Source organism: Thrips palmi, unplaced genomic scaffold (assembly GCF_012932325.1).
Source record: "Thrips palmi isolate BJ-2018 unplaced genomic scaffold, TpBJ-2018v1 HiC_scaffold_11, whole genome shotgun sequence".
Taxonomy (NCBI): Eukaryota; Metazoa; Arthropoda; class Insecta; order Thysanoptera; family Thripidae; genus Thrips; species Thrips palmi.
The window spans coordinates 4,483,957-4,496,998 of NW_023144622.1; positions in this window are offsets into that span (position 1 = coordinate 4,483,957).

Genomic DNA, 13,042 nt, shown 5'->3' on the forward strand with positions numbered 1-13,042 from the left:
TTTTAGGTGTTTTAAAAAGGTGTTTAGGTTTTTTAAAAGTTTTCCTAGTTTTTTTTAGATTTTTTTTAGTTTTTAGTTTTTTTTTTAGTTTTTTTTTACAGTTTTTTTTTTTAGTTTTGTTTTTGCGTGTGTACAGAGTTTTTGACTGTCCTGTCTGTGTTGCAGGGAGGAGCTGGCCATGAAGATCGGCCTGACGGAGGCACGCATACAGGTGAGTCGCGGTCGCACACCCCTTAAGGGATGGCCCCAAGGGGTCGCATTTGTGGAACCAACGCGACTGTCTCGACTGTCCGGCCCGCCGACCTGCATCGGTATTGGGAGACACACACTGTCCATTATTCCATAGGCCGGCATAGGATTCCGTTTGCCGATGACGTCATTTCCGATGTTGTTGTGGGAGTAAGAGGGCTGTGCCCTAGATACTAGCGACAAACAAGGAGTACTCTGAAAAAAAAATAGTTGATTATTTTAGGCTTCTTCATAAGCCTTTTGAAGTGGAGCACAGGTCGTCGCGAACGAGTGCGAACGGGGATCAGTCTTGCAGGAAGGAAGGACACAGAGGGGGCGACCGAAGAACGAACAGCCCCCTGTCACGCCACTGGCAAACAGGCCAATTAGGTAGTGCACTGCAAACAACAGAGTGCTCAACGTGCCGCGAATAGTAAGAGGGCAAAGAAGTAGTCTGATTAAAATGATCGCCGCGTAGCAGCCAAAGTAACTGCGGGTAATTTTGCGTTTCGTGCATGGAGGCAATGTTTTTAGGAGTGCTGGGAGAATTCTCGTAGCTTTGACGATACTGGAAACATGAGCTTACCTGTCCTATTTGTATTTTTCAAAGCGGGCGAGCTGTTGAATCTGTAAAACACACGGGTCAATACGGCCGATCTGTGAGGCGCATGCACGTGGCCTGGGTGGGCCCGCGCGGGCTGGAGGCAAAGGTAGCCTGCTGCACGTTAAACGGAGCACTGTTAACGGCGCTAGCATCAGAATTGTAAATGAGCCCCACCAGCCCGGCCCCCTCGCGCCCCTCGCGCCTCGCGGGGGCCCCGTCGAAGGGATATCACCGCCTTTTCCAGACCATGACGGTGTAGTGGCAGCACTGCTCTGTGTTTACAGTGGAGGGACAATTGGGAAGCGGACCGCTCTCGCCGAAATTATTCCGCACTAAACAGCACCCTCGGCTTGGCCTGCCTCGCCTGCCGCGCCGCGGCTAGCCTCGCAAAGGGACGCTTCTGGTGGCGGGGAAAGGCACCCAGAAACCTGGCTGAAACAATGCTTCAGTTTTGGGCTGTTTCGCCCGGGCATCGCGTCCGAGGGGGATCCTGGAGGCAAACCTGGAGGAAAACCTGGAGGGGGTCCTGGAGGGGGATCCTGGAGGAACTTGGAGGGGATCCTGGAGAGGATCCTGAAGGGGGGAACCTGGACATAAATACAGGCGAGCAAACAAGGTCGATGCAGGGCGTGCAGGGACGCAGGCGTGAATGGCAATTGAGACCCAAAGCCTATTAAACGCGGCACTATATATTCCGCATGTTTATTTTACCGTTCCGACTCACATCCCCATAAACGCCCCATTTCTATTTAAATTGGTCGGTGCGGGGTCAATAAATTAATTGAATACGACAGGTAGGACCCGGGGGAGGGGGGGGGGAGGCGTCTACATATGGGTAGCAGGGGGAGGTACCCGGAGGTAACCATGGACGGGCAGCGCCGCGGGCCAGGTAAGGCAGACACCCAGCCCGGACTGTATGACACCCAATAATAAGACAACAGTGTCGACAACGCTCGGGCAAATCGTAAATTCAATTTACAATCTATTACTGTCCTGACGTACTGGTAATAACGAATGGGCGGCAGCTGGGCCTCATTCGGAGACTGGGAGCCCTGCCTGACGTGCTGGGGCGCCTCGAAAACAACGAAGGGGCTTAAGGGAACGAGTGACCTGTCGAACCGTCCTCGGAAAAGGCCGATGCAAGTCAAACTTGCTGCGTGTCTTAAAAATCGACCAAAAATTTGTAAATGATCATTCTTTTTCTTCTTTTTTTTTTCTCCTCTTTCTTTCTGCTGGCTGGCCGGACCTCTGATTTGCCCGGCACTGCGAGCAGGAAGCGCCTGAGTGGTGCTCCTCCTTCCCCCTTCCGTTCGCGGCCGTTCCTGGAGGCTCCAGTGGACTCCAGTGGACTCCAGCGCGGAGACCCCTCGGGCAGGTGTGTCCCTGGGCAGTCCCCCGGGCAGTCCCCCGGGCAGTCCGGTCACCGCGGCCAGTCCGCGCCGCTCCCCCGCATAGTACTTACGGGTACCCATTTGCATTTCGTACTCGGGCCGCCTCGTACCCAGTGACTGGCACGCCACTACTTATCAGCGCCGCGGCCTCCTGGCCCCTAACTAATTGAGCTAATTTGATTATGTGATTACACTCGTGACTCCAACATCTAGCAATGTGTTGTGCCCCCTCCCCTCTCTCTCTTTCTCTCTCTCTCTCTCTCTCTCTCTCTCTCTCTCTCTCTCTCTCTCTGGCCTCGGCGTGGCCGGCCAGGCAGGGGTCGCCGGTAAACGCCCGTCGGCACGGTCAGCTGTCACGCCGAGACGTTGCCAGTTGTCGTCCGTCGCCACTTTTCTGTTTAAATGGGAAAAGTATTAATGGTGCGTCGTTAGCGCCAACAATTGTCAAGCAAGACATAAAAAAGCGCGCGAAAAAAAAAAAGAATACGAGGTGGGGGTTTGAACCCGCGGACGGAGCCGCCTGGCGTTCGCGCGCGCTCTTTGCTTGTTTCCAGGAACTGGCCGCTGCAGCGTGCATGCAGCCCGGCGCAGCCCTGACCGAAACTAATTACAGTTTAATTAAGATTCGAGATTGGGATCAACTTGGCAGTGACACTGAATGTGTTGTGTGTGGGGGGGGGGGGGGGGGGCGTGTCGCCGCGCTCGCCTGCGCGTGGCCGCGGCTGGGGGCGCCTACACCTCAAGAACAAGCGAAAACGCCTGGCGAATCGCTGGCAAACATTTTTATTAGTCTAGGGCCAGCCCGGCAAGGGGTGCGTGTTCCCGATGGGGACGCCTAGGGACGCCCCCACGCTTTCCGACGGTACTTTTTTTTCCCGCCCAAATCGCCTCCACACAAAGTTGTTACTTCAATTAGCCAGGAAGGAGCGAGGCGGTGTGTATTTTGGGCACGCAACAGCGGGCGGGCGGACGGACAGACGAAACAAACGGACAAAATTACGTTTTTTTTGTACCCTTTTCGCTTTTTCTTTAGCCGCAGATGGCAATTTTCAGTACGGGTACGTTCGATTTTCACGGAAATTTGTAGTAATTTTTTGTAAGTTTTTTTGTAAAATCACTGGAAGTTTGTGGTGACTGAGAGGGACCGAAACGGCGTTAATTTAATTTAATTCCTTGGGGCCGCGCGCGTCGCCGCGTCGCCGCGTTGCCACCACACTGTATCGTGCGCGCTATCGCCTACGGAAATCTGACTCGACGAATTAGTTGACAATTGCCCCGCTTTATTAGGGCGAACACAAGTTTTCTCGAAACGCGTTGCGTGCCTCGGCGTCCCCAGTCCTCGCTGTACTTTCGCTTTGCATTTCGGGTAATCGTCCGGGTAACGACGTCAGATCGCTCGGGAGAGGTTCCGCCCCTCGCATGGAAAACGGTGCATTCTCTCTGTCTCTCTCTTTCGGAGACACACACGCATTAAACTAATCGTGCGACTAATGAAGCAAAGAATGCCGTCTATGTGACACGTATTAGTCTAATGAGAAGGTCTCGGGAGCGCACGCACGCACACACACACACACACGCACATGCACACACACTTAAAACGCAATCATCATCGACGTTTAAATTACTAGTTATTACTCGGTTTATTCGTATTTGTTCATCACGCAGCTCTCACGGACGCACCTATAATTTTCCCAATTAGCTGGCCCACGGTGACGATGAAATGAGAACACACACAGACACACACACACGCGCGCAGACGGGAAATCGATTCGAGTTTGCTGGTCCGCTGCCCCGGAACAGAGCCTGCCGTCACAAGCTGGCCGAGCTTTTCGAGCTTTTCGAGCCCCGACTCATTGACGATTCAAACTGTTAATCAAAACCTCGTCCAGCCAGAGGCACGCACTTTCGAGGCGGATTCGGTCCGATTGGTATCTCTCGTCACCTCGACAACGAGCGCCAATAATCGAACGAGATATCGAAAGGCACGACTATCCGCGCGGCGCGCGCAGCGGGGGGCGTCCGAAAAGCGCGTCGGCTCCGGAGGCCAGCTTGAGAAGGACTTCGGCTTCGGACTTGGCGACTTTCGAACGCCGCCTCGCGAGTCCGTGACTCGGCTCACTCGCGGCTCGGGATGGCCGCGGAGCTATTAGCCTTCTCCTTCCAAGGAGACACTGCAGCGTCTCTCTCTCTCTCTCTCTCTCTCTCTCTCTCTCTCTCTCTCTCTCTCTCTCTCTCCTACACACACACACACACGTGGAGGTAGTGGAGCCGCAGGACCTCCAAGCTGTGAGCTAGCCTGATAAGAACTCATTTAGGGAAAAGTATAATTCACCAATAAATCAAAAAAAGCAACCAGATGCATCCGGTGCCGCGTTAGCCGCGTTGCTTCAGGGATCAGCTGCTGCGGCGCGCTTATTATGATTGTTAACACACTTTATAATCAGCCCGCAGCACGCCCCGCCCCGCCACGCACGACCCGGCCGCGTTTTTCGGTATGGCCTCGGAGATGCGCGTCGCTGATATTCTCATACCGGCCGAGGTGAGAATTGGGTAAATTCCTAGGCCGCCAGCACGCGCTCGTATGTGTGTGTGAGTGTGTGTGTGTTAGTGTGTGAAGGTGCGTGTGTGAGTGTGTGTGAGTGCCCGCGCTTCGTAAAGTTTAACGTGATAATAAGGGGGCCTATCGCTGCTTGCCATCGCGGCGTAGACTCATTGATGTCTATGAGTCATAATACGGCTGCCGGCCACGAGAGATGAAAAATTCGGCGTTTGTTTTGAAGCGAATAAAGCCACTGCTCAACTTTTTTTTCTTCATTTTTATTTTTCACGAGTCTGCTGCTGTCTAGTAGTTTTTGATTGACGCCGCTGGAGTGGCTGAATGGCACTGATGCGAGTGTAATAGAATGTTTGCTGGGCCTTGGGGCCCACCAGCGGACTGACTCCGTCTCTCTCGCACCCCAACGGAACGCCCCATGAGTGCGAGAGAGACGGAGCGACGCAGCGCAGACTCCAGACTACTTCCTGCACCGCAAGACACACTCGAAAGCAACCCTTTCGAGAAGGAATTACGGACGGAGCCTGGCGGGGTGGGTTGCTGGCTGACACAGGGGGCTGAGTTGATTCGGTTGATTATTATTAAAGCATTAGACGGACATGCACTTGGTCGGGGCGGGCCGGATGCGCCGGCCTAGCCTGGCCATTTTAAAACCTATCAGGCTGCGTCTGGGTGGGGGTCTTCTTCCCGACACAGCAGTGCCAACTAAAAGAGCAAAAAAAGATTTTTATTTTAGAAATGTCTATTTTTTTAACGTGGAGTCTCATGCAAAACGCAATTTTTAGATTAGCGATCTTCAAACTGTGTAGCCTCGCACGTGGCGCCCCTGACGCTCACCGCATTGCGAAAAATCACAACCGAGTTTTAAAATTTTGGTTAAATTGTCGGTGCCGGCCGCGCCACTGTATCCGCGGCAACGTGAGTCGCGGCCGCGCGGCCACGCCGCTCGCTCACTCGGGTAATCGATAAAAATGGCCGAATCATCGGCGGGTGATTACAGTGCAGGGCCGCCAAATTACACTAAACTCGCGGAGCAGACCGAACCGTGCCGAGCCGCGCCGAGCCGAGCCGAGCCGTGCCGAGGCGGTCAAGGAGCACTTTGTGCGAGGCGTTTAATTTTTATTGGCCACACCGCTGCCATCATGTCGCGCGCGAAGCTCCGCGAAGCTTTGCGAAGCTCCGCAGCAGCAAAAGCGGCAGCTGGATTGAGCAGGATGGTGTAGGGTGGCGGAGGCCTTTCGCTTCTAATTTGAAGGCAAACAGTTTTGTCGCTACTACTCGGCAGTAAGTGCTGCAGGGGGGCTTTCAAAATAATACCAGGCGCCCGCGCTGTGTGTGTGTGTGTGTGTGTGTGTGGTGTGTGTGTGTGTGTGTGTGTGTGTGTGTGTGTGTGTGTGTGTGTGTGTGAGGTACAAGCGGCTCGCTTGCTTGGTTTGCAACTCGAGCCTGATAATGCCCAATTTGGTGTAAATTGCGCAAACTAGTTTTTTCCTTACGGCGGAAGGAAAAAGGGGGGCTAGCTGTTTGTTATTGCCGGCCGGTTACCTCGCCTGATTGTCTGATCATGATGACGTCCAGGGCGCGAAGAAGGGGCGGAGGGGGGGGGGTCAGGGGGCGTGGCGGGCCTGTGGGCCGGTGCCGAGCCGCGGCCTACAGGCCCACAGGCGCAGGCCCACCGCCGCCTGCTTTTGTTGATCGATTCGGATCGACAGATTAGTCGGTGTGATGGAACAACCAATAAGGCTACTATCGGTCCGGAAGCTAATTTTCTCTCCCCGGGCCATACGCACACACACTCGCATACACTTACACGCACACACACACACTGCGGCGCGCTCTCACGTGCGTTCTTTCCTTCTCACGACGCGCCGCCGGTTTATCATAACAATTTTAACAAATTTAAGCGCGGTGTTGCAAGGCCGTGCTGTCGGCCGCACTGGCCTCTTCGCGCGCAAAATGGCGGTGGCTGCACCCACCTTGTTGTTAATTATTATGATTTAATTGATTGGAGGAAAGTGCTCTCCATTAACGGCCGGGCCCTGATCTCTGATTTATGGGGGGCGGGGCGCAGCGTCGTCTTTGAACCACACGTCGAGCCTGTTCGCCTCGATTTCGGCGTAATTTAATGAATCCGCCGACAGGCAGCGGCATGTGATGCCGAGGTGTCTGGAACGTCCTGTCTGACACGACCTCGAGCGACCAAACGGTTCGGCTGCTTTGGCCCCCTGTCAATTACCAAACAAAACCCCGGGCTCCGTTTGAGTTCCTCCGTGGTTTGCACGCTGTTAATTTTTTCAAATTTGTATACATCCAATCTCGGCGATCTACCGTCCGCGGCGGACGCGGCAATGTAATTCTGAAACGCGTTTTGTTATTAAGCCCCCAGTTAGGCCCCGGACGGGTCGGTCGCCAAGCGGCGTGATTTGATAGGTGAGATAACCGGCCCATTAACACCAGGGAAATTAGGCCTGCGGAGAGTGTGTTGTGGCGGTCCAGCGGCCTGCCTCTCGCAGCGTCTCGCATGTTGCATAAAACCACTTAAGTTGAATTAGGCTGCAAACCGGGTTCCGATCAATTTCTTGCGCTTGGCAACCTCCTGGCTCCGGCTGGCCGCCGCACAGTGTGACAGAAGATCGGTGGAGGCGGTCAAAACTCTAGACGCGTTTTGAGCTGTGCAAGGCGTCATTTCGCAACCGGAAGAAAACTGAAAAAAAAAGTTAGCAGAAAAATTACCTTTTGCGGTATTTGAACCCACGGAAAACCCGCCGCTGTAGAAAAAGCGAGTGGATGGCGGAAACGGGTCGGCCGGCCACGCGAAAGTAATTGGCTATTGTTCCAGCCAATCGGGGGCGGGCCAGGCACGCCAGGCCCGCCAGCCCGTGCGGCAATGACACCCTCGCCCCCGGATGTGTGGGAGCGAGACAGACTGCTCGTTGGATCGCTGGCCTGCCTAGTTCGGTTGGCTTTGACGGGGCAGTCCTGGAGTGGGACACTGAACGCGGGGTTGGGTCTGGTGCGCGATCTGTGGGAGCGAAGGGGGTGCGACAGAGACCCGAACGGGGACCCCTCAGTGAGTGCGACAGAGACAGACGGGGGAACCCTCTCAGCGAGTGCGACAGAGACAGACAGTCGGACAGACTGGAGGAGGCGCCCACCGCAGTTTACTGCACGGGGGAAGTTGGCCATTTCCTCCAATTTGATGTCATTTGCGGGCCTCGCCTCGTCATATCGGCAGCTTGCTGGCTGTGAGTGTTCGAGTGTTGTGACGACAGCCGGTCGGCGGGCGCGAGGCGCTGTGTTCACAGCGGCCCGGCACCACCCGGTGATTCAGCCAGACTGCCAACACGGTGAACACAACGGCAGTGATGCCATTCATTTGGCGCGCTTTCTGGAAGCCTCAGTCTGTCTCTCTCGCACTCACGGGGCAGCCCCCAGAGTGATTCCAAGATGCGATTCGCGGCGCGTGCACCTTGCAGTAACGTGCCAGTGACGCGTCAGTGACGCGTCAGTGACGCGTCGCCCGAGGCGGCCGTCCCATCCGTCACAATCAATCCGTCAATCGGGGATCGGGGCTCCCGAGCGGTTCCGAAGGAATCGTTCCGTCGCTGTCTCTCTCGCACCCGTACGGGACGCCCCGTGAGTGCGAGAGAGACAGAGCGACGGAACAAACCCTCTGGAGGCTGGCGGCGCGCGCGGACCGCGGCGCGGGGTCACTCGCTGCCGACAATGATCCTCGTTAGCGCGGACGGGCAGTCATTGGCGGGCGGTGGCACCCCCCCCCCTCTCCTCCCCTGCCTCCAGGTGAGGTATGCGCCCCGCTCGCATGCCGCGGTACTTAGGCCCAATTTGTGCTGTTTTGTCGCGCCTCAGGCCTTCCCCCTCCACCGCGGCCTGCTTAAAAAGGCTTGGAGCCTGATTCGAGCCGTCAGTCAGCGCGCGGGGGGCGGAGCGCGGGGCGGCGCGGGAAAATTTAAAACAGGTTGGAGTGGTAGTCGCACCCGGATTGGGGATTGGGTGCTCATCACTTTGCACGTCGTCCAGGCCATTATTGTCTTCTTGGCATCAAATAATTAAAAAATGTAAAAAAAAAATTCCAAAAAAAACGTAAAAAAAATAAATTTGAAAAATAAAAGGAGTTTAAGAAAAAACGTAAAAGGGGCAGTATTTGAACCCGGGCCGGGCCCGGCCGGCGGCTGGTACGGTACGTGTACGGCGCGGTACGGCGCGGCCTGCCTCACCGGCTTGCATCAGCATGCTAAGTGGGCCATTACGGACGACCTCCACGCTCGGAAATGGAATAATGGAATGAAAAAAGGAAGCTCTGGCTGTGGCGAAGCGAGGCGAGGCGAGGCTGGGGCTCGCTGGGGCCGTGCAAAGCGTGCCCAGGCACCGCCAAGCCCCGCCTACCCGTGAGCCTCCAGTGGAGGTACCACTGCGCGCCTCACGCGCCGAACGCGTATCGCCACCCAACCTCAACCAACCTCAAGTCACGTCACTGGACACCCTGGTCGCCAAACCCTTTCCAAGCGTTTCCTCTCGCTCTGACTCGGACGGGGGCGGGGGCGGGCTTGGCCTCGTCGCGGGGGTGTCGCGGTCCTCTGCCCAAGTCGTGCAGTTGGTTCCGGGCGACGGGTACGCAGTGCGGGCCAAATGAACTAGCCAAGCCGGCCGGGGAAAAATCGATTTCCTGTCGCTCTCCGTCTTTCTCGGTTTCCTGGATTGGGGAGGGTTGTTTGGTTATTAAGGTCACGGCCGGGGCGTGCCGCCTAACTGCACCTGGAGGCACAAGGCGTTCCTTCCACCCGCCCCGCCCCGCCCCGCCCCGCCCCGCCACTTTACGCCGTTACGATCCGTGTGGCTTTCGTCAGCTTGTTATCCATCCGCAACCCCCCGTGGGGGCTGTGGGGGCCGTGGGGGCCATGGGGGTTTGGGGGGTGGGCCTCTAAGGCAACCCGCGATGCAGTGGTGTAGGGAGAAGGGGTGGGGCCGGCCCCGCTCTGCAACACGCGCTCCGTAAAGGTGCCGAAATGTGTCGCTAAACCTCCCCCAGGAGCCACTTTTGCCATGCTGAGACGCAAGGGACGTGGGTTCGAATACTTGCATAGCAGGTTTTCTTTTTCCGTTTGCACATCCGGACTTTGCGCGCGGCGCGGCGCCTGGGTCCGGGACGGCCAAGCCGGGCCAAGCCGGGCTCTCCGATGGCCAGGGCATTAAGTTAATTTACTTTCATTAAATAAATTACACGGTCGCAGCCTCTCTGTAAACCGCCCGGCGTCGTGGCGGAGGGGGGGGGGGGGGGGGACTACCTGCACCGTAAGTGAGGTGTGTGGGTGTTGCTGGAGTACGCGCCGCCAAGGGACTGCAGGGACTCCAGCAGGGACAAATCACACTCACTTCCGACTGCGGCACTGGCACTGCAGACACTCAGTGTGCGCACGTGTGTGTGTGTGTGTGTGTGTGTGTGGTGTGTGTGTGTGTGTTGGTGAGTCAGTGCGAGAAAGGCTTGTGTGCGTGTGTGAGTGTGAGTGCAAGTTACCGACCCAACCCGGGGCCAGGAATCGCTTTTCCGGGAAGGCTTGGGTTGGCCGACACGAAATTTTCGGTCAGGCGATCAAGTTCTGGGAGAGGATGCGAGCGTTCTACGGGCGGAAACAAGTAGCAACGTTCATTTTCTAATTATTTTTTTTTTTCATAACTTCCTTAAGTTTTCTCATTTTTTTTTCAAAATTTTTGATAGTCTTTGCAAGCACTAAGTGAACCTGTGGCTCGTTGTCACGCTGGCTGCAGGGAGGCAGCGACGCCCTGGAACCTGGACAACCTGGAACAGCAGGCCTGGAAGCGGGAAGCGCGGGCGGCGCAGAGAGGCGGGGCAGCACGGGGCAGCACGGCACGCCCGCCGAGGACGCAAATGAGGTTTTGATTCGAGGCAATCTAGGCGCGTGTGCGATTAGGATTAATCTTTTTATCGCTCGAGGAGGAGCCGGCCTGCGTGTGGGCACGCGGATTCGGGCACCTGCAGGCAGAGGCGTTTCCTATGGCTAAAAACGGGAAATAAATACATAAATAAATGTGTAAAACTTTTATCTCGACTGCAAGCTTTTTATGACGCTGCGGCGCTGCAAAATGCGTGTCGGGAATGATCGCCTCTTCCGTCAGGCTGCCTAGACGCGGGGCGTTCTAGGGGCGCGGGGACTCGGCAGGACTCGGCATAGATATTGCATTATTAGCGAGACAGAGATAGGTAGGCGGCCTGCGACTGACTGACTGACTTGGTCTCCCTCTCTCTCTCTCTCTCTCTCTCTCTCTCTCTCTCTCTCTCTCTCTCTCTCTCTCTCTCTCTCTCTCTCTCTCTCTCTCTCTCTCCCTCCCCCCTCCATCTTTTCTCCTCTTTGCCACTTTCCTCGTGCAATTACCACCGTCATCTCACGTGTCCCACACCTATGCATATTTTATGATGAAATTGCAAACTCTCCCCCCCCCTCTTCCCCCTCCACACACACGAACACACACACAGGAACACACATGCCGGATGATGCTCGCGCATTGGATTAAGCTTAATTAAGCGTTGTCGGTTTGGACATGTGTAAAGTAGCTGTCGGAGGTTTGCGGAAGGGGAGCCAAGGGACACACACACAGGCCACACACACACACATCGCTTATCGCTTTTTGTAATCGTGTCACTTGGCTGCCCCGGCAAAGTCTTTCACACTCCAGATAAGGCAGGTGGCTCCGACACGTATGAATTGAGCGGAAGGGCGCTTTCGATGCGGTGTGCCGGCGGGCTGGACGGGCGGGCTGGATGGGCGGGCTGACGGGGACCTTGGTGGCGACGGATCGCTGTCTCGTCGCCACACCGTCGCGACAGGTGCGGCCAGGTTCGCGCTGTCACGGTGGGCGGGGAGCGTCTGTCCTCCGCCTAAAAAAAAGACAAAAAAAATTTTGTGAGTTGGTGTTTGAACTTGCTTTCCTCTGTTGCAGGTGTGGTTCCAGAACCGGCGCGCCAAGTGGCGCAAGCAGGAGAAGGTGGGCCCGCAGGCGCACCCCTACAACCCCTACATGCAGAGCACGGGGGTGGGCGCGCCGCCGCCGCCGTCCGTGATGGCGCCCGCCCCCATGCCGAACCCCTTCTCGCAGATGGGGTTCCCGATGAGGAAGCCCTTCGAGCCGCTGCGCTACCCGCCGCTGGGGTACCCGCTGCTGCCGCCGCGCGCGCCGCCCCACCTCCTGCCGCCGCTGGGGGCGGCCATGGGGGCGCACCTCCCGCTGGGGTACTCGCCCGCCTCGTTCCAGAGCCTGCTCGCCAACATCTCGGCCGCGCAGCAGCAGCACCACCACCACCAGCAGCAGCAGCGCGCGCCGCACAAGGGCGAGGACTTCCAGCACGCCGCCGCGCTGCTGGCGGCCATGACGCCCCCCGAGGCCGTGGCCCCCGCCGCGCCGCCCCCCGCCCCCGGGTCGCCGCCCGCCGTCGCCGCCGTCGCCGCCCCCGACATCGACCGGCGCTCCTCCTCCATCGCGGCGCTGCGGCTCAAGGCGCGCGAGCACGAGATCCGGCTGGAAATGCTGCGGAAGAACGGCGACCTCGTCAGCTAGTGCGTGGCCGTGGTGGCCGACGCCGAGGCCCCGCGCGGCCTCTTGTGATATTCTACCGGGGCGCGCGGGGACCAGTCCCAGTCCGGTGCTCAGACTCCCAGACGTTCGACTCGGATTTTGAACGCGAAAACTTTGTGACCGTGCGAGTTTTTAGCGCGGCAGCGTTCTTCGGAGATCGGCCGGATTCTGCCAGAGAGTTCGACGCAGTGGAGGCAACGTATGGGTTATGTGGTTAGTGACCTAGAGCTTTAAATCGCAGAAAAGTTTGACGTGCTTTCTGGTTATTGTCATGTTTTCATGGTTCTGAGCGAAGTGCTGCACTGTTTGTAATCCGACTCCAATGAAGATTTGGAGTTCCATGCGTCACGCATGAAATGTTGAACGTGCAATAAATGTTTTTTGTTAGAATTTTTTTTCTGAATTATGTTTGTTTGATTTCTATTTCAATTCGAGCGGTTATTTAGACATAGAAATATATATTGAAGTAGGATTTTTTTATTTGAGTACCCTTATTTTTGGTACACATGTCTGTCTAGTACCTCATGTTTTAAGTGTACTTGTTTTTGTGATACTTAAACTTTGGCAAAATTCGTGTCACAGTCCTAAGCTTAAGTTGTTGAATGTCAAATATATAAAAAAAGTATACAAGAAGTATGATATTAAGCTGTAAAA